Source organism: Saccopteryx leptura, chromosome 1 (genome assembly GCF_036850995.1).
Source record: "Saccopteryx leptura isolate mSacLep1 chromosome 1, mSacLep1_pri_phased_curated, whole genome shotgun sequence".
In the NCBI taxonomy this organism is placed as follows: Eukaryota; Metazoa; Chordata; class Mammalia; order Chiroptera; family Emballonuridae; genus Saccopteryx; species Saccopteryx leptura.
Window position 1 is genome coordinate 183,049,629 of NC_089503.1, and position 20,414 is coordinate 183,070,042.

General features: G+C 45.6%; 1 long non-coding RNA gene across 1 annotated transcript; it reads right to left on the reverse strand.

The window, feature by feature from the left end:
• Nucleotides 1-1,200: 1,200 nt before the first annotated feature.
• Nucleotides 1,201-2,320, reverse strand: LOC136403525 (uncharacterized). Its single transcript, XR_010751144.1, has 3 exons — nucleotides 2,194-2,320; nucleotides 1,761-1,924; nucleotides 1,201-1,477 (listed from the first exon to the last, which is right to left on the reverse strand). It is a non-coding gene; the product is annotated as an uncharacterized lncRNA (long non-coding RNA).
• Between the last annotated feature and the right edge of the window lie 18,094 nt (nucleotides 2,321-20,414).

The window sequence follows — 20,414 nt, forward strand, 5'->3', positions numbered from 1 at the left end:
CTGTGTTTCATTTCCAAATCTTCATTCAGCTTTCTCTTTACAGCCTCCAGTGCTCAGTAAGGTCTGCAGAGATGAACTGTGGGTGTAGGGGTGTGGCAGGGTGTTGGACTGGGGTACTGAGAGGAGAGAGTGGCATTAGCCCTGGATGAGGGGAGGTAGGAGAGAAGGTGGTGAAGAGGGTGAACTCCAGCCAGGTTTTGGGCCCAGCATACCCCGTATGATGTGGTAAGTGTGCTTCTCTGCTACCCTGCCTGTGGGACGGGGTGACAGTGATGGCCCCTTATCAAACTGTCCAGAAAACTAAGCAAATGAATGACGTAGGTGCCTGGAGCTGTGCCTGTCCACAGTGATGGCTCAGGGAACACCGCTCCACTGTTTGAGATCAGAGGATGGTCTCAAGACTGGCTCTCCCACCTGCAACATTGTTTGACCTGCAGGCAGAGAGAAGAGGGGTGGCCAGGTTACCTCACTGCTCTGCTCACATTTTCTAGTCTCTGCTAGGAAAGAAATGCTGACCTCATTAGCCACTGTGAGAACCAAGGAGACGACAGGAGTGAATGTGTTTTGTGAGCTGTGAGGTGCTGATCTGAGGTATCTGTGAGGTTCCCTGGGTGATCTGAGGTATTGGGAGGTAAAAACACCTCAAAGGTCCTACCACATGAGCCAATGACCATGTATTAATGATACTTTTAATTTTTGTCAGTGATGCTTCAACAGCCACCTAAGAGCCCATTAGCTTTCCCTAAGCAAATTGTGACAGTCAATTCCATGTATCAACTTGACCAGGCCACTGGGCCCAGATATGTGGTCAAACATTACTCTGTATATTTTTATGAAGATATTTTTGGATAACATTAACATTGAAATCATTGGACTTTGAGTAAAGCAGATGTCTCCTCCTCATGTTGGTGGGTCTCACCCACTTAGCTGAAGGCCTGAATAGAACAAAAGACTGACCTTCCCCAAGCAAGAAAGAATTTTGCCATCAGACTATCTATGGACTTGGACTTGAAGTGCAGCATAAGCTCTTTCCTCAGTCTCCAGACTGGAGACCAACCCTGCCAGTCTCCATAATTGCATGAGACAATTCCTTAAAATAAAAATAATCTGCCCTCCTCTCTCTGTGTCACACACACACACACACACACACACACACACACACACACACACACACACACACAATTGGTTCTGTTTCTCTGGATAACTCTAACTAATAGACCTATAAACATTTGAAGCCCTCAGCTAGCTTTAAATTTATACTTTAACCATCACAGTGAACATGACTTTCATGGGGTACCACTTTTGAACACAGCTAGCCAGTCTTAGGTCTGATTGCCCTATCTCACCCATTCCTTCCAATGAAAGCCACAATAAGTACTCTTGCCACAGCCCATCTCCCCTGCCCCAGCTGCCTCCTGACGAACTCCATTGTTTCCAAACGTGGCCCTGCATGGCATGCTGTGTTCTCCTGGTGCACCTGTAAATATAATACAATCTTTCAATTTTCTCAGTCTTTTTCTCTTGACTTGCTCTAGTCTCCCCATACCATACCCAAGGTACTATGATCAAACAGACTGTTACTGCAGCCCAGACTGGGAAAACTCGAGGCCGGCCCCAGACTGGGTTATGGTCCCATCACATGGCACTCTGCTTGAGGCCAAAGGGCTGCTCTATGTGAGATCTGGGACTGACAGAAATAACAGTCCCCTCTCAAGTAGCTGTGCCCCAAAGGACTGTTCCTTGTATAAAACAGAAATCACCATCATCATTATATGCACTGTCTGGCCCTACAGAAAGCCCAACTGAGCTGTGTTCAGAGTGAGAGCAAATGTTCATCCAGAGTAGCGTCCAGCAGAAGCTCAGTCCTTGTGTAGAGAGAGTTCCAGAAGTATCCATATCTGAGATAGAGCCCATTTATTCAATACTTCACCCTGGGAAGGGGAAAACAGTCACCGCTCAGAGGAGAGTTAATTCACCCTGGTGACTCATAGTCACAGAAGGACACCATCACAAAACCTTCATATTTCAGAGCCTGGGAGGGAACTAACACGTTATCTGGGTCCAAAGCCCCTTATTTAAAAATGAAAAATAATCCCAGTGAAAACAAAGACTTTTACTCATCTGTAGTTTCTATTATGGAACCCCAAATGAGTGCTAATTTGAAGACTGAATCAAAGAAAAGCTTTAACCTACAACCCGTGTTCATTTTATGGAATTTCTTGCTGCTTGAGGTAGTGATGCCTGGGTCCATCCATCCATCTGTTTATCTGTATGTCCATCCCAGTGTTCACCTATTCCTCACCAGTGAGCAGCCAGAGCAGCTGCACCAGGATCACAGCCTGATTTGCTCTCACTCTCTCCTCCTTCCTTTTCGTGTTTTCTCTCACCTGAGATGGAGGGAGTGTTCCAGCGGGGCTCAGCGCACGTGTGGGGTGGGGGAAAGGTCAATGGCAGCCACTGTCCCCGTGGTGTTTTTGAAACTCTCCAAGTCTTTCACATGCCTGTGGTGAGTGTCACCAGCTGGGATTGCTTCACAGACAGCATATGAGGGAAGGGAACTTAGTGAGGGCATCCAAAATAACAAAGGGCTGAAAATAAACCCTTGTCTTGTCCTCACAGTATCTGCCAGTGTTGGAACAGGGGGCGAGTGGACACAGCTGAGGACAAAGACATGTAGATACACCCTACTCAAGACTGCCAGGCCAGGTATACAACCCACCAATGTGACAGTTGACTGTGAAAGGGACTGGCTGAATCCGTGATCAATAGTGGTGTTTGTTTTTACAGGAGCTAAGATAAGGGTAATTAAATCTTGTGCTCTGGGCTTTATAAACTGATCTCCACAGGAGAGTAAGAATTAATTTAATTCCACACACACACAACCCCCCAACCCCCCCCCCCCCCCCCCAGCCTGGGATAACAGAGCAAGTGCATGCTGGAAGGATGCAAAGCAGACAGATTTGTCCCAACCCAGATATTATCCTCCAGGCCAATCAGGAGTGCGAAGCCAGGGCCTCCAGGCTGGTCAGAGCTTTGTGGCTTTTCTCCGTTATGGGTTTATTACCCACAATCTGTATGGGGACTGTTTTCACACTTAATGGCAATCCTGAATCACTATCTATTTCCCATCTTCAACTGCAAAACAGCAACCTTGCGCGGGTGCTGTGCCATAAATATCGAGCCCCATAAAGCCACTGCTGTGTACATTTGCCTTTTGTGTGTGTATATCTGACTCGCTAGCGCTTTGGCAGTCTGCCAGGCTCCAGGAAAGAAAAAACCATCAGAGCATCCCAACAGCCTCATTTTGTTCTGTGATACCCAGCAACTCATTTCCACTTCACAGGCTCTGCCTTGGAAGACAAATCCCAGACGGGCAAGGGGGTGGGGGACAGTGGCTCTTTCCCAGGAGGAAGAGGGGGTGAGGGCAGGGGAGGGAAGATGAAAGCAGAAAAAGGCTGCATTTATTAAGCTGTTTTTCTTTTGGTGAAAGGAGCATTTATCAGTGATTTCATAGATCATGTGAGAGGTGGCTCTCTGCCAGTTTCCAAGAATGCAAACAACCTGCTGACATCATATACTAAAAATAGCCCAGGCTTTGCTTTAGGTGAATAAATAACCCAGGAGGACTAGGTTCTCTTCTGTTACATGTTTATTACAATCAGGCTGTCAGGCTTGAGTAACCAGTGGAATCATGTCCACATCCAAGGAGGAATGATGCAAAGACCCCTCAAAATATTTTGAGAGATGGCTGACCAATCTCATTGCTTCTCCAGATGGCCAGCTGAGCCTGGCCCTGGAAAGTGGGGGTGGAGTGGGGTGTTGACTCCCTTGTTGTGGATCTTCAAAGCCCTGGAGTGCATGTGTGTGTGTGTTGTATTTCTAGCCTGCCCTGCTCTCAAAACCAATAAAGGAAGGGGACTGGAGACAACTACAGGCTCAGGTGTGGTTATAGGTGACCCTCTGAGGCTGGGGCAGAGGTGAGACTGGCGACTGGAGAATGTGGGCTGAGGTTTGCGGTGAAGATAGCCAAGCCAAGGCATCTCCACATTCTGCAGGCCGGCAGGTAAGGATGCTCCTCTAGTAGGGTCTGGACAGCCTCACCCTGCAGCCCCTGGCTTCCTGGCCTTGACTCCACCCCGGGAGCTTCTGTGTTGAGGATGTGTCGAAGATGCCTGAGGAATTGAGATTTGTAATGAGACCTGAGCCTTCTGCCTCATCGTGGGCACCATTCTCCCTGCTCAGCCCCAGGTTCACATTGAGGGGCGGGAGGCATCCTCAGGGACTTGGAGGTATTTGGAGAAAGGGGCAGCTGGAGGGAGAAAAATGAACAAGAAAATCAGTGCAGGGAGATAAGGAGCCTGAGAATCAAAATAGCTCCTGGAGGGTGTTGGAGCCCTACGCACATCTGCAAGATTTCTCTTTACAGTCAGGGACACACTAGAGGTGGTTGCTATGGAAACAGGTGTAAAGGCTGCACTGAGAAAGAAGAGGGCTGGATATAAAAAGGAAAGAGGAAAAGGCACAAAACACTCTTAAACCATCAAAGAGGAATACCACGGCACTTCTCAACTCCTGCAGGAGAAAGAAAGCTATTGAGCCCAGAGAACGTTGAATGCTGCCATCCTGGGAGGGAGCAGACTTTCAGATGCTGTAATTCTCTCCCCCATCAGCCTGGATATGGAGCCTGCTTTGCTGAGCTCAGATCCTCTACAGGAAGAATATTTTCCAGGCTGCTCAGTGTGGTGGACTCTTCAGGAAGCTGCAGGCTCCTCTGAGTTTGGCCTTGGGCTTCGGGAATGACCTTGGAGATCAGGCCATTTTTGTTTGTGTGTGTGTTTGTTTGTTTCATCACCTACACTTCTTCCAGAAAGGAATGACGAAGCACTTTGCTCAAGAAAGAAGAGATAGTGCTGTTTAAGGCAGAAACATTATGAAGTGTCAAGAGCTCCATGTGCCACTGAACAAGATGAGTGACCAGCCAGTGCCTTGAGCACATCCCAGCAGAGCCAGGAGGGAGGCAGAGGCCACGCCCGTCACACCTAACCAGATCCACTGTGTTTCAGTGAATGTTAATGGACTAAAAGCACTTTCTAAGCCCGAGGAGTGGTTTAACAAGTCATCCACCTTCTGTCCCAGAACTTATAACGCAGCCCGAGGACATTGGTGCACTCCAATAGAAATGTCATGTTAACCACATATGTAACTTAAAGTTTTCTAGTGGCCACATTAAAAAAGAAACAGATAAAATACATTTGAGTATACTTTATCCCAATATGTACAAAATATGATCATTTTAATATTGTATGTCCTTTTTTTCCTACAAAATCTTTGAAAGCCAAAGTATATTTTACACTTAGAATACATTGAAGTGAGCCACATTTCATGGGTTCATAGTCAAATGTGGCTAATGACTATGGTATTGGATAGCACAGTTCTAGAGTTTTCCACTAGAGATATGAGGAATGCAAAGTAAAAATAGAAAATAGGTCTGTTGGCTCAGGCACTGATTCTAACCACTTGTCTATATAACTTTGGGAGCAATAATCACACACACACACACACACACACACACACACACTCACACTCACTCAAATATTTCTGTTTGCCATTGAACAGTGACCATCCTGCGACTAAGATGAAGACTTTCCATTGAACACCCTCAATCTACGGGCCAGTGCAATTAAACAAATCCAGTTCAAGCCACATCTCTGTCACTTTCTGAGACAGTTTCTTAACCTTTCTGAGTTCTCCTCAATTGTAAAGTTAGATCACACAATTGCTTTAAGAACTGAATAATGAACTGCTCACCACTGTGTCCGGCGTATGATAGGTGCATTCATTCAAAGCATTCAGTGGGCATTTATTGAGCTTACTGTTCTAGATACAAAGACAAGACAGCTCCCTTTCATCTGAAGTCTGATACTAGAGAAAGAGTCTGATATGAGTGAGGACAATGAGAGATCTGTGCACAGAGCACTAAGTAAGCCTGACAAGAGCCCTGACTCAGCTGGGGAAGCCAGGAGGACAGTATAGAGGGGTGGTCCCTGAGCAGACCCTTAGAAGAGTGGAAACAGCAGGAGAAGGAAGGCAAAGCGACTGAGTGATCAGGCCTAAAGTCACTTATCTCAGCCTCTGAATCCCCAGGCACAGGTAAGCAGCCTCTTGCTGATTGACAAGACAAGCTTCAGCCTGGGTCTCAGTCCCCTGCTTGGGCTGGGCCACTCAACACCACCATTAGCAACCTTGGGGCTTGCCAGACTCCCTGCCTTATCTGTGAGATGGGAAAATGGGAAACCACAAAAAATAGCTTCATTCTAAGACAAATTCAACCATGCTGCGTCAAGAAGACTTGCCCTATTATTATTATGGTCATTGTTGGTTCTTCTAAAGTTGAAAGTTTAGCATATATCCCAACATTGCATCTGGAAAGGGCCAGAGCATCCTTGTGAGGATGGGCCTGTTTATCTGGTGTGGACAGGCTGATGTGCCAAGCCAGCCACCTGCTGCTCCCAGGGCTCAGCAGTTGCACATCAGGTCCCACCAGCCAGGTGGGAAGGAAACCGAGAAGAGCATATGTCTGTGACTGGGAATTATTGACAGGACATACAGCCTTGGAATAGTGATGAGCCTGCACAAGCCTACAGTCAGGAGGGAGGAAGCCAGACCCGTGTTCCCATGGGCCCAAAGCCCTGGATGTTAGATAACTGAGCTCCTAAATGGAGGAAGGACTGAGCTCCAGGTCCCTCATTAATTCCTAGGGACAGAAACCTCATGTTTCTCCTTAGGACTCTGTTTTCTTGGCTGCCTTTCCTATTGTTTCCAGATGTTGTTACAGAGGAACACACCTTTTCAGACAGACATCTTTGTCTTCCAGTTGATCTGCTTCCTGAGATTTTATTCGTATTGTTCTGAGCCTCACAGAGACTATTGATAGCAGATGCCCTGAAGGTGACCAACCAACCAGCTGTCTGGAACATCCTTGATTCTAGCACCAAATGGCCCCATAGCCGAGGAAAGCCTTCAGTCCTGGGCCAAATGGTACCATTGATCACTGGCACCTTGTCCAGCTTCCTCCTTGGGCTCAGAGCCAGGTAGCAAGATTGCAGCAGTTCCTCAGGAGATGCAGGAGAAGAGGGCCTTCCTCTCCTGACAGTGAGCCCTTCGTGTTCTAGTTAGCAAGGATCAGCTGAGCCCTGATCAGGAAAAGGAACTGGTCAAGAGATGCATGTCCGAGGGAGAAAGTGTCACCTGCCCTCTTGCATAGATTTGCCTGGAGCCAAGCTTGGCCTGTGGCACCCTGGCCTGCTGGCAACCACAGAGTATTTGTACTTCCCCACCGAGCTTCAGGTCATCAGAAGTCTGAGCAGTGAAGGGGCAGATAGGAGGAGAGAAGTGGGCATCATGTCCTGATCTGTGTTTTGATCCCTGCATGTGTGCATAGTGGAGTGCTGGCAGTGTCTAACATCTGGCTCTCTGGGGCAGGATGGAGCCCTAATTGGCAGTGTTTGGCCAATTTCTTTGGTGTAAATGCTTCCTGGCTTATTTCCAGCTGCCAATGTGATGTCATTGAGTGAAGTGGGGACAGATGCATACAACTGACTCTTGTAAGCAGTGCAAGCTGTGTCCTCATACTGTGTGTGTGTGTGTGGCTATGCCCATGGAAAGCTATAACCAGCCCTGCATGGGGCACTTGAGATGTGTTCTCACTGTATGCTAAGGTGAGGCTGAAAGTTGAGAGCCACTCAGTGGTACCAGAAACCCAACTTACTCTCTGTATCATAAACATGTGAAAGGAGACTTATCCAGAAATAGGAGTTGTAAGTGATGAGATCAACTCTGAGATTATGAATGGATCTAATTATGAAAGGTATGTGACCTCTTCTGTCGCAAACTAAGGCAGAATCAGATCTAGAGTCTCCTGAGCAAACACTAGGAAATAGGGAAAATTGTGTGATACTGGAAAAAATATAAACGGAAAGCAATTATTTTTCTTCACTATTAGAAAATACTATTTTCATGGATATACGCTAGAATCAATTATTAACTCCCCTTTCGGATAAAGCATAACTTGTAGTAAACTGTAAGGAGGATTATTCATTTCATTTAATGATAAATAAAATGATGTTCAATCTAGTTGATGAAAACAATAAGTCAAACTTCAATGCTCTGGCATTTGATGTTGCTGAAACTACAAATCTTATTAAGAAGCTTTTTACATTTAAAATATGCAAAATGCAAACAAAATTTAGTACTGAAAGTAAAATTAAATATTTAATAACATAATTAAGTCTTATTAATGGTATGCTCTGTATTTTGCAGATTAAATATTCACAATGATTATCATCTCTTTCATCTTTATTACTAAAGCAATGTGTTTTTCATAATTATTTTTTAGGTATTTTCATTAACATGTTATGAATATTGATAGTTAAAATAAAAAAGACTTTATATGTCTGTTGTAATGACTTCACAGTGATAACAATACATTACTGTCCATAATGTGCTCTACTTGTTAATATTTCCATCACGGGTTTTGATGTGAAAATGTGGACCTTATGAGTGACAAATGGCCATGGTCACCTTTCTCCATGAGTCCTTATTTATTTAATCTACTATTCCTGAGGGAGCTTCACTGGGGGAGAAATACTAATTGCAAACCTACAACTAAAACTAGCAGGTAGTATTCTAGGTTTAACCCTATTGAGTGTGAAAGACAGCTTGCTATCATTTTAGATGTCCTCCTTTGTTCCCAATTTCACCTCGCTTGTGTCCTATTTTGGTCTGTCAGAGCCTATACAGCTCTGGCATGTTATCTCCCCATAATATTTCAGGCTTAGATTGATGGCCTCACAGATTTTTTTCTTCTGTGACAAAGGATCAAGCTTCTCTATCCTGGACAATGTGAAAAAAAGGCATCTAGACCCCCTGATTTTCCGTTCAGGCAGTGATCACAGAGAGCAGGCAGGAATGAGTCTGATCCACAGGAGGGCATGAAATGCATATGATGGCCACCTGTCCTGCACCCAGTGGGGTGTTCACAGTGCCTTCAGCAACACACTGGAAAGCTTGTCACTTCCAGGCAGTCCAGGAGCTGCATCCTCTTCACCCCTCACCTCTGGCTCCCACACTGCAGATCACTGACCACTGCCAAGGCTTTCTTTGAAACCTTCAGTGTATTTTCCCCAGGGACGGCCATCAGGAAAACAACAATGATGTGTTCTATCTCATGTCAGGTCTGCAGCCACATCTCAAAACACTTCTGATCCAGATTCCTGCTCATCATTCTGGGACTGGAGAGCAGGCATTAGAGTGCAGACAGAGTCATGCTAATCAGGACAGAACACCCTTTACTTTTCCTTGGAAAGCTTTTTCTCTTCTGCAGAGGCGTCTACATTTTTAAAGCCGCAGGCTCTGCCAAAGAGCTCTAAACTGCAGAAAGGTGCAGCAGAAGGCAGGAGCGTGTCCAGCAATTAACGACCTCCAGGTAGTTTATTATTTAAGTTTAGAAGAACCCATGTTTATTTCAATAGTAACTATAATTTACTGAGAACCTATCAGCCCTTTCAAAGTGTTATTTCTGATGCTCATGAAAACCCTGCCACGTGGGAGAGATCAACCTGTTCTCTGGACAAATGCGAGCTTGGTGAGTTAGGCGAACACAACTGGGATTCAAAGCCAGGCCTTTCTGGCAAAACCCCGTGTCTTCTCACCACAACTTGATACTACCTCTCTCATTGGCTATTCTTCTCTGTGGCTGTAGAGGACACAAGTTTCAGATAAATCTCACTGGAAGGAAAAGCTGAACACCCACAAGCATAGGAATAAAGAAGAGTTCCCACCTTGTCCATAAAGCCAATGCATGAGTCCCCAGTCTGCAGCCCTCACACACATCCAACCGTTCGGCCCTGGATCGGAAAACTGCGCTCCACACTAAGGTCTATGCTGTGAGCACACGTCTCAGCAGCCAAGCATCGTCAAGGGCTGTGAGAGTGGCCAGATTTTGGTGTCTCCCCTGCCCCTCACAAATAGCTGTCCTGGAATATCCAGAACTCAATTTTTAATAATGTATGTTTGAACTGTTTATACTAAAAACCTTCCAGTTCTGGCTATTTCCAGTCATGATACCTCCTCTTGTTGCCAGCAAGAACCTGGCTGTGTGTGGAGGATGCTGCCAATGCCAGTGAAGACCTGAGACAGGGGCTCAGTTGGCACCAAACCTACAGAAGGCTGGCCCAGGGGAAGGGCCACTGATACTTATTTAAAGTGTCACATGGGCCTCAATATCCCCTCCTCTCCTGTGTTGGGCACATACTTCAAGCAAAAAGTATATGTGGGCTCCACAAGGACAAATATGGGGTTCCCGTACCCTGGGGTGAGCCGCTCACGTGGTGCCGACCGCACACAGTGATGTCAGGCCTGCCTCATTCTCATCTGTAATATCTCCTTGTCCGGCCGCGATGTGATTATTGTTTATTACCTGTTGAGCCCAGTACCATATTTGGATCTGTGCATAAGATTGATAGTCTCCTGTCACCAGCCTTGCTTGGGTGGCAGCTCTCCAGGCCTGATCCTCACCACCACCCCTTCCTCTATCTTCCATCAGCCCTCGAGGCTCTAAACAGGCCTTCCCCCATCCACCATGCAGACCCTTTTGAAGAAGCCAGTTCTGGGAGAAGAGGGAGCTCTAATGATAGGTGCCCAGTTGGTCTCCACACTCAGAAACTGGTGGGACCCAGTGACTCATCTCTGCCATGGAAGCTGCTGACAGCAGTAGGCCTTTCTGGAATCATCTCCCTCCCCACCTGCCCTCAGTTCTCTCATCTTCAGAATACAGGCCTATGAATCACTACTTTCTTTGGGTTGGGTAAAGTCAAGGATCAATTATACTGCTTGGTGAAATAAGGTCCAGTTTGGCATGGGGAGTGGGGTGAAACAGAGCTGGAAACCATTTTTATTGTGCATCCAATAGTGAGCCACTAAAGCTTCATGGTGACTCGATTTTGCCTGTGAGTCCTGTAGAATTGTTGTGGCACCAGGTAAGGAAGGACCCTTTGGAGAGTTGAAAGACAGAGAGGCAGAGGGACCATGTCCCAGACCCAAGATGGGATGGATGTCTAGGTCTTGCTCTGTCACCAAGTATCAAGGTTGATACATTGTGACCTCAGTGTTGTACCCTGAAACTGACACCCATCACATGAAGGTCATACTTGTGGTAACCAAGCCAGAGTATCTGATTCATTAACTAACTAAAGATGCGGATAGGCTTCAGGAGCTCAACCTGGAGGCAGGGAGCCTGAAATTACAGATTAAGGAGGAAACATGCTGAGCACTGTGCTGCCCGATGCTTAGGAACCCCCTACGTCTGTCCCCCCAACCTGTGGTTCATTAGGTGTTACTGTGGTTTCTCCAAAACAACCAACCAATTCTCTAGTTCTAACACCAACTGTGTGTCCCACAATTCAGTTGTGACACTACTGAACTAACTGCCCGGAGTTCGTGCAGACTCCACAGGTCAAGTACTCAGTCCCATAGGACTGCCTCTGTTTCAGGCCAGCTACAAATGGGGTCCCCAGGCTACCTGTTCATCTGCCTGGCTGACTACTAATTCAGTAGTTCCTATGGCCTGCCCTCAGGTTCAATAAATCACTACAAGGACTCAGAGAATTCAGGAAAGCACTATCCCTATGGTTATAGTTTATCCTAAGGCAGTGGTAGTCAACCTGGTCCCTACTGCCCACTAGTGAGCATTCCAACTTTTATGGTGGGTGGTAGTGGAGCAACCAAAGTATAAATAAAAATATAGATTTAACTATAATAAGTTGTTTTATAAAGATTTATTCTGCCAAACTTAGTGAAAATCCGACATAAAGTACTTGGTAAGTAATTATCATTATATGCTTTAACTTGCTGTAACTCTGCTTTATAAATTTTATAAAGTAAAGTTACTTCCCTACTTTATAAATCACCATTACTGTGGAACTGGTGGGCGGTTAGAAAATTTTACTGCCCTGGCCGGTTGGCTCAGCGGTAGAGTGTCGGCCTAAGCGTGCGAAGGACCCAGGTTCGATTCCTGGCCAGGGCACACAGGAGAAGCGCCCATTTGCTTCTCCACCCCTCCTCCGCGCTTTCCTCTCTGTCTCTCTCTTCCCCTCCCGCAGCCAAGGCTCCATTGGAGCAAAGATGGCCCGGGCGCTGGGGATGGCTCTGTGGCCTCTGCCTCAGGCGCTAGAGTGGCTCTGGTCACAACATGGCGACGCCCAGGATGGGCAGAGCATCGCCCCCTGGTGGGCAGAGCGTCGCCCCTGGTGGGCGTGCCGGGTGGATCCCAGTAGGGCACATGCGGGAGTCTGTCTGACTGTCTCTCCCTGTTTCCAGCTTCAGAAAAATGAAAAAAGAAAAGAAAATTTTACTACTAACAGAGATACAAAGTGGGCGGTAGGTATAAAAAGGTTGACTACCCCTGTCCTAAGGAATAGAAATGAACAGCCAAAGAGGTACATAAGGCGAGGTCCAGGAGAGTCTCCAGCATCAGAACCTCTGTGGTGTTGGGATGCACCACCCTCCTAGCACATAATGTGCTCACCAACTCAGACGCTCCTCAGACCCAGAATTTAGGATTTTTTATGTAGGTCCCATTAGGTAGACATGATTAAATAATTGCCCACTGGTGATTGAATTCAATTGCCAACCTATCTCCTCTCCCTGGAGGTGAGGATAAGGTGAGGTGGGGCTCGCTCCAAGTTCCAACCTTCTAATCAGGTGTTTGCTTTATATGGGATCCTCTAGGAGTTATCTTATTAGCATACCCACTTATGGTCAAAGGGGCTGGTTATAACTAATACTCTCATCACTTGGGAAATCTCAAGGGTTTAAGAACTCTGTGTTAGGAACTGGAAACAAAGACCAAATATGTATATGCATATATATTTTTTTATTATGCCACAGGTAGACTCATATGACTACATGTGGTAGTTGTTAGAGAGCACAGAGAGGTGATACAGAGGCAAAGAACCAAGCACGCCACCTGCTAACTGGAGAGGCCATAAAAGGAAGTGCCTGGTGAGCAGGTCCCACTGAGAGGGAACATCCAGAGGTTCACTGTGGCCATGACATGGTATGCACCTCTATGACCTTGGACAGATTACCAGCACCCCTGAGCCTCTATTGCTCCATCCATAAATGGGGTTAATAACTGCAACCTTTCCAGGTTATTATGAAATACAAGACACTTTAAGACTCTGCCTTGCACATATTAAGTGCTCAAAAATCTTCAACTCTTAATACTGGGTGATGATGATAATGAAGGAAAATTCCAGAAGAGTGAGCACTTGATATATTGGCTCCAATTACCTCGTGATCCGTGAGACATCAGGCAACCATGCGCAGACCACCAGACAAGTGGCTCCCAGACAATTGCTTAATGGTCCATGAGGGACCTGTCACCCTTCCTGCTGCGGGAACCACAGGGCTCCTCTCTCTGAGATCGCTTCCTAGAGGCCCAGACACTTTGTCTCGTTTGGTTGGCATGGGATCCGAATTTGACGAGGGCCCTCATTAGAAAGAGCTAATTTTTGGAACAACAGCCATAAAAGAAACTGAAAATATTTTTTTTAAACAAAACAAAAACACTGTGTATCTAATCAAAACAGGAGAGAGAGAGAGCCAAGTTTGTGGGAGGCTGTCTTCCAGCTTTTGGTAGATAAGCCTCAAAACAGGGCTGAGAGAGGCTGGTGCTCGGGTGCCCTGACACCTGGAGAGGGGGGGCCATGGGGACCCGAAGAACAGAGGTGGCCTGCTTATTGGGGGACTTATTGATTACAAATGACCCTGCAGTGGTCTTGGGTGTGGACAGTTGAGATCTGTAGGCCGAGTGGAGGGTGCGCCCAGCACAGAGGACACACAGGTGGTTCACTGACTCACACCAGCCACATCCTCCATCCCGGCAGGGAAGAGTGGATGATTGGAGGTGGAAGGTCTCAGGCCAAGTGATGTTCCTGTGCCTACCCAGCACCCTCAGGTGGCACAGACATGACCAGCATTTTGGGAATCACCCAGCGCTGGGCCTTGGGGCCACAGTGGTCTGTCATCTCCATCTTTGCAGCAGCATCGCAGGTGCTCTCTGTGAACCCCAGGTCAGAGGAGCAGGGAAAGAACTCTGTCAGACCAGGGCGCAGCTCCTGGGACCTCTGTGACGACATTGCTGACACTAGGGCCGGGGGTGGGAGAACACAGCCACAGATCCCCACTGCCTTTACCCCAGGCTCACGCCAGGTCCTGTGTTTTAGCTCATTTCCTGGTGTCACCCCTGTTAGAGAAGGAGGACATAGCTTAGCATACGCTGGCAGTCTGGGCCTGGTGGTGCTGTTTGCTATTTCCTTGGCCCACAGCCTGGTGACCTGCGTGAGGCCCTCAACCACAGAGAAAATGAGATTCTTGCTCACACGCACAGCTGTGGAGAGGCACATCGCTTTTCCTGGAGCTCCTGAGCGAGCCAAGGCATGCGCTTAGGGTCTCCCTTTGGGGCTTAGAATAATGTAGGCCAAACTCCAGCCCACACCAGCTGGCAGCTCCATCCAGGGGGCACCAGCCCCATGGTCACCTCCCTGTCTGTGTCCAGCCAGCAAGGCAGTGAGGGACTGCCTGAGGAGCTAGAAAAGGGGAGGAGGCCATGAGACTCAAGAGCTGGCGGGAAGCCCAGTGGGAAGGAGGCAGACCTGAGGTTGGAGTGGGTCACAGCTGACAGCTCGTCCTTGGCATCAACACAGTGCCAGGCGCTGTGCTAGGTGTGAAGGAAACAGGAACCGGAGGCAGAGCCTGACAAGGAGGCTGGGTGGGGGCAGCACTGACCAGACTTCAGTGTTTTCTGTGTTCACTGATCTGCTTGTGACACACAGATGCTTCGGCCTGGCCTCGAGGGACAGATTCAATTTAACCCCCCACCCCAAACCCAGTGTTCATACAGTAGGCAGTAGGGGGTCATCCTTTGAGGATCCTGATCTACAAGGAGCTTGGAGGAGGAATGCCCTCTGCAGTGGGGCACAGGGTGGTGGGATGGGAACTTGGGAAAGCTTCTTGGCTTGGACACTGGAGCAGAGTGAATCTTAAAAAACAGGGAGGTGGGGGGAACCATAGAAGCAGAGGATGGCAGGTATTCCAGGCCAAGCAACACTGAAACATCTGCCAAAATGAACATGTGCTGAGGTCAGGGCTGGCTTCACAGGCATGTGACCCAAGTTGCCAAACAGGCCCTGTGTTTGTAGTTCAATGCCCTGCAGTAGTCATTTTGAAATTTTTAGTTTCATCTTTTAATTTGTGTTTTAACAAGGGGTTCTATTATTTCATTTTGCATGGGACTTACTACTCATGGACTCTACCTGCTGGGGTTCAGGTAAGGACAGGAAGTTCAAGCTTGAGTAGAAACTGTACCTCTGGTTAAAGAGATATGAAGTGGTCAAATTGCTGCGGTCCCAAATGTCACATCAAGAAGGTCGGGTTTTCTCCCAGAAAGGAGAGGATGAAGGCATTAAAGGGGGAATACAGTAGTGAGATTTGCATTATATAGGGAGCCCTTGGGGGCCTGGGCAAAATGGATCTGCACACAAACACAGGTCAATCAGGAGGCTGTGAGGACCAGGCTAAGACACTGCTGGCAGCCGGAGAAGGGGTGGTGAAGACAAACATCAGGTGGGGGTTTGGAATTAGAGGTGGGAGTGAAGGAGAGGAGAAGTCAAGGATGAATCCCCACTTTCCAGCCTGTACAGAGTTGCTGGTGGTCCCACTCATTGAAAGAAATAGTTAATGGTTTTGGTTTTTTTCATTTTTTTATCTGCAATGATGTTTATTCTAAGAACACGTCAGCATTGTTCATATTTGTCAATAAGAGCTGTTTCCAATATAAAAATAACTCTTACCCTTTAAGAAGAGAAAAAAACAACGGGGAAAATGTAATCTGGTCCAAATTCATTTACCTGTGTGTGTCCAGGGTGAGATCCAACTTGGTGGTGGTGAGAGGGTAGGGTTGCATAGAAGAGCGGTCAGGAGAGGCAATCCCTAAAAGTGTCTGCTGCACAGACAGCTTCAACAATAGACCCACGACTTTGTTTGCTTTTTTCCATCCTGAATACCAATTATTTTTTTTCTTTTGCTGGAAACCCAGACTTGACCTTGAAAATATCATTCACGTTGGTAAACATTCTGGTTGTTTCACCAGACGTGGAAATCTGTGCTTTAGATGTGACCTCAAGACACCCTTGCTGCAAAAACAGCCACTTACAGGTCTCACCAGATGGGCAGGTGTCCAGTGGGTCTGAGGCTTGGGGAGGGGAGAAGATGTTGTCTAGAGTTAATGCATTTATCCGAGGCCCTTTGATCTAGAATCAGGGTGCCAATCCTGAGTGCAGACTGCCGGAAGTTTTGCAGGCTTTCCTCAGATTCAATGGGTACTGTCTTCCCTCCAGCCTCTTAGGACTTGGGCTTTGAATAACTTAAAAATGAAAATCACCCTGAAATAGGAATGAAAAATTTTTAAAAGAAAAGAAATAAGATTTTGTTTAAATTGGACATTGTGAACCTGGCTTCCTCTGAGCCAGTTTATTTCTTTACAAGTAAACTAAATTAAGCTAAGAAAAAGCCCACATCAAACCAGCACTCATAGAAGGCATTAATAAAATTTTACTCCTAATAAATCATAATTATTCAACAAATATTTAATAGCACTTACCTGTTTATAAAAGTAGTACATGCAGATTGTAGAAATTTTGAAGATACATTAAAGTATAAAATGAAAAATAAAATTACTCATAAGCCACCACTCAGAATATTGTTCATATTTTGAGCTCAGTATTTCCTCTCAACCTGCTTCTATACACACATTTATAATTTATTTTCTAAAGTTGTTCTAAAGCATTTTAAAGATAGAAATCATGGATTAAATGATAATACTCATTTGAAGCCCAGATTTGTTTAGTAGCCATATTTTAAAACCATTTTTTTCTAATTAAAGAAATTATTCTTAGTAAAGATAACTTGTGAAAAACAGAAAAATACAAAGAAAGACAACAAAAATCATTTTGATTCCAAATACAGAAAACTATACTAATGTTTTGGTATGTGCCTTCTAGTATTTTTTTTTCATGTGTACATGTATCTTTCTTAGATTAATTGAAAATATTGAACAGTGTATCCTGTTTTACTGTTTGCATTTTGACTTAGTAATACATTAAAACAAGTGGTTTTCTACAATATAATTTTTAGTGGCTGCCTTGATAGTATTCCCAGGTTGTTTGTCATTTTTCATACTATAAACAATTGTCATGATTAACATGCTTGTGAATAATATCTAATTATTTTCTTATAACAAATTTTGAGGAAGTAAAAGTGTATTAAAGACTATATAGATATTTGATAGGTAATACTAAATTGCTTCCAGAAAAATTGTACTGATTTATACTTTCACTAGTTCAAGCTTTTGAAAACATAACTGAGTGGCAAAAATAATTATCTGTTTTGTCATTTGGGACAATTGAGGCAGAAAGCAGTGTCATGGTACGGACTTCACAGTGAGTCTATAAGGCGAGTCTCCTTCACACAGATCAGGCAGATGGTTTCCTATGTGTCCTATGTATACTCTCATTTAATTCTCACAGCAGCTCAAAAGGGAGTTATTTTTTATCCCATCTCCAGACAAGGAAAGTGAAACTCAAATCTCTGCCTTTGCATTTGTCAGATATGTTTCTCCTTCACACAACAGCCCAGCTATGATGTTGGCAAGAATCCTAGTGCTAAGCCACTACTACAAACACTAGACATATCAAACCTTGCAGAAACAAATAGTCCATTAGGAATGAATCAGTGATATAAACACTCTCTTTTTTGACACATGCAGCATAAAAGATCTTGCCCCTGGATTTATTCTTCAGGTAAAAATAGCTCCATAGTTTTGCCCTCTTTTCTTGGGACCCAGGAGGGAGGGAAGGGGCAGAGGATGAGAAATAGAAAAACATATCCTGAGAGGACTGAGTGAGGTGTACGAGCCTGTCTTCTAAGTCAGGTTGTCCGACTTCCTGTTTTGGATCAGAAGTGGAGAATTTGCTTTGGTTCCCTGACTGGGTTGCCTTGTTTATCAGCCACAGGGCAAGAAACATGCCACAGCCGAAGGGGAGTTGACATGTCATCCTGGAGAAGGGAGTTACTCACCAGGCTGAGTCACGGCTCTACTGAAAACACAGAATGAGCCACCCCACAGAAATTCAGAGCAGCTTGCCAGACTATGGGGTTGAGTAACAAAGAGAACAGGTCTATGGGTGACCTAATATACCCTTTGTATTATAAAATTCCTGGACTGTAAAAATCTGTGAATGAAAAAGTTTTGAGCAGATCTACATTTACTCTTCTTTTTTAACAAAAATCAATCTCCAGTTTGCAAGGAAGTGGGGCATTTAAGTAATGAGAATGGCAGTGGTTAGAGTTCCTTATTGGAGGAATCTTATCTGTAGAACTTCAAATTCACATACATTTTGCCAGGGTATGAGTTCTTTATTTTTCTGTTTTTTTTTTTCTCTGTCAGCTCTCCTTGTTGACATCTATCCATTAGTTCTTTGAAAAGACAGAATACCAACCATGAGCCCGATAGCCTACCAGGCAAGTGTAGTGAAAAGGAAGACAAAGGCTCATCTGTCTAGCAGGAGAGCTCGGAACCTGCTCATCCACCTGCAAGGTCCCTGGAGCAGAGCGTACCCCCATGTGCTAGCTGTGTGACCTAGCTGGCAAGTTCATCCCTCTATGTCAGTTTCCTCTTCTGTCAAGTAGGGTTCTTAATAGGTAAAATAAAGGGGCGAGGGTCATTGGTTATTGGCTTATGACAAGGAGCCAAAAATGTCAGCACCATAATCCTACTAACTTAACTCCACTGTCCACATCATGTGCCACCTTGAATGCTCAGCTACCCTTAATCCATGGGGAAGTAGGAGAGTTCCAGGTCGGACATGGGAAGGCATTGCTAGTTCAGAGTCTATCACTTGATATACCTGTTGTATGGGTTTTTAATACCAGTGGTATAGGTGGTAGTCATGGTAGTAATAACCAACCTCATTTTCTATTTGCATATTATCCCAATGTAATCCTCACAGTAACTTACTGACATAGGTAATAGTATTCTCTTTATTTTATAGATGAAATAAGTGAGGCTTCAAGAGGATATATAATTTATTCATCTCACAGCTTATAAGTATGACACTGGAGTTCACCCAGGATAGCTGTTTCCAGAGCCCATGATCTAACCACTATTCTTCCTTAACATTTAAAAAATTTTTTATTTAAAAAAAAATTTTTTTATTAAGTGAGAGGGTGAGAGGCAGGGAGGCAAAGAGACAGACTCCTATATGTGCCCCTACCAGGATCTACCCAGCAAGCCGCCTACCAGGCAATGCGCTGCCCATCTAGGGCCGCTGCTCTGTAGCTCAGCAACCGAGCTATTTTAGTGCCTGAGGCAAGGCCATGGAGTCATCCTCAGCGCCCAGGGCCAACTTGCTCAACTCATTTGACCCATGGTTGTGGGAGAGGAATAGAGAAAGAGAGAGAGGGAAAAGGAAGAGAGTTGAAGAAGCAGATGGTCACTTCTCCTGCGTGCCTTGACTGAGAATCGAGCCCAAGACTTCCACACACCAAGCCAATGCTCTACCACTGAGCAAACTAGCCAAGGCTTAACTTCTGTAACATGTCCACAGGACTTTACTATTTGATCAGTGAGTGTAAAGGACATTTTTCTTTGTCTGATCAGCATATTATTTTGGAGAAGAACTGCCCTTATCTAATTCCATGAAGTTCTAATCAGGCTAGAATTACCCAACACTCTAGCAGAGACCCGTCCAAGTGGAGGACGGTCAGTCAGAGTCCTTCCTTTGAATGGATGTTCACCCAACATGTGGAAGAATTTTTCTACACTAGAGTTGCTTACCTGGGTGTTGGGCAGATAAAATGTATTATGCTCACTTTGTTAAAGAGGCCGTTGCCCAGGTGATATTAATGTGTGTTGGGGATCGTTGTAGCCTGGGGCTTGGTTTTGGGATTAAGCCTTTCCCACCCTTTTTGATGTGGGGCGGTACAATCCAATCATGCCTCAGAGAAGTGACTTTGAATTAGAGACTTCCCTATTTTGTATATTGGATTAAAGGTTGTGAAGCTACACTATAAAATAGGGGCATAATAGGAGCTTGGGGCTCTTGGTTCCTGAGGTTAGCATGAGAGAGCAGAGAAAGTAGAACCAGCAGCAGAAGGAGGCCACGTGGAGGAGGCCAGGAAAAGCAGCCAAGATGGCGGAGTGCTGAGTGAGATGCCAGTTTGTACAGAGTTTGTATCTGGGATAAGGAAGGAGATGGGGAACTGAGGAGAATAAGGCTGGTGAGCTAGAAACCTTT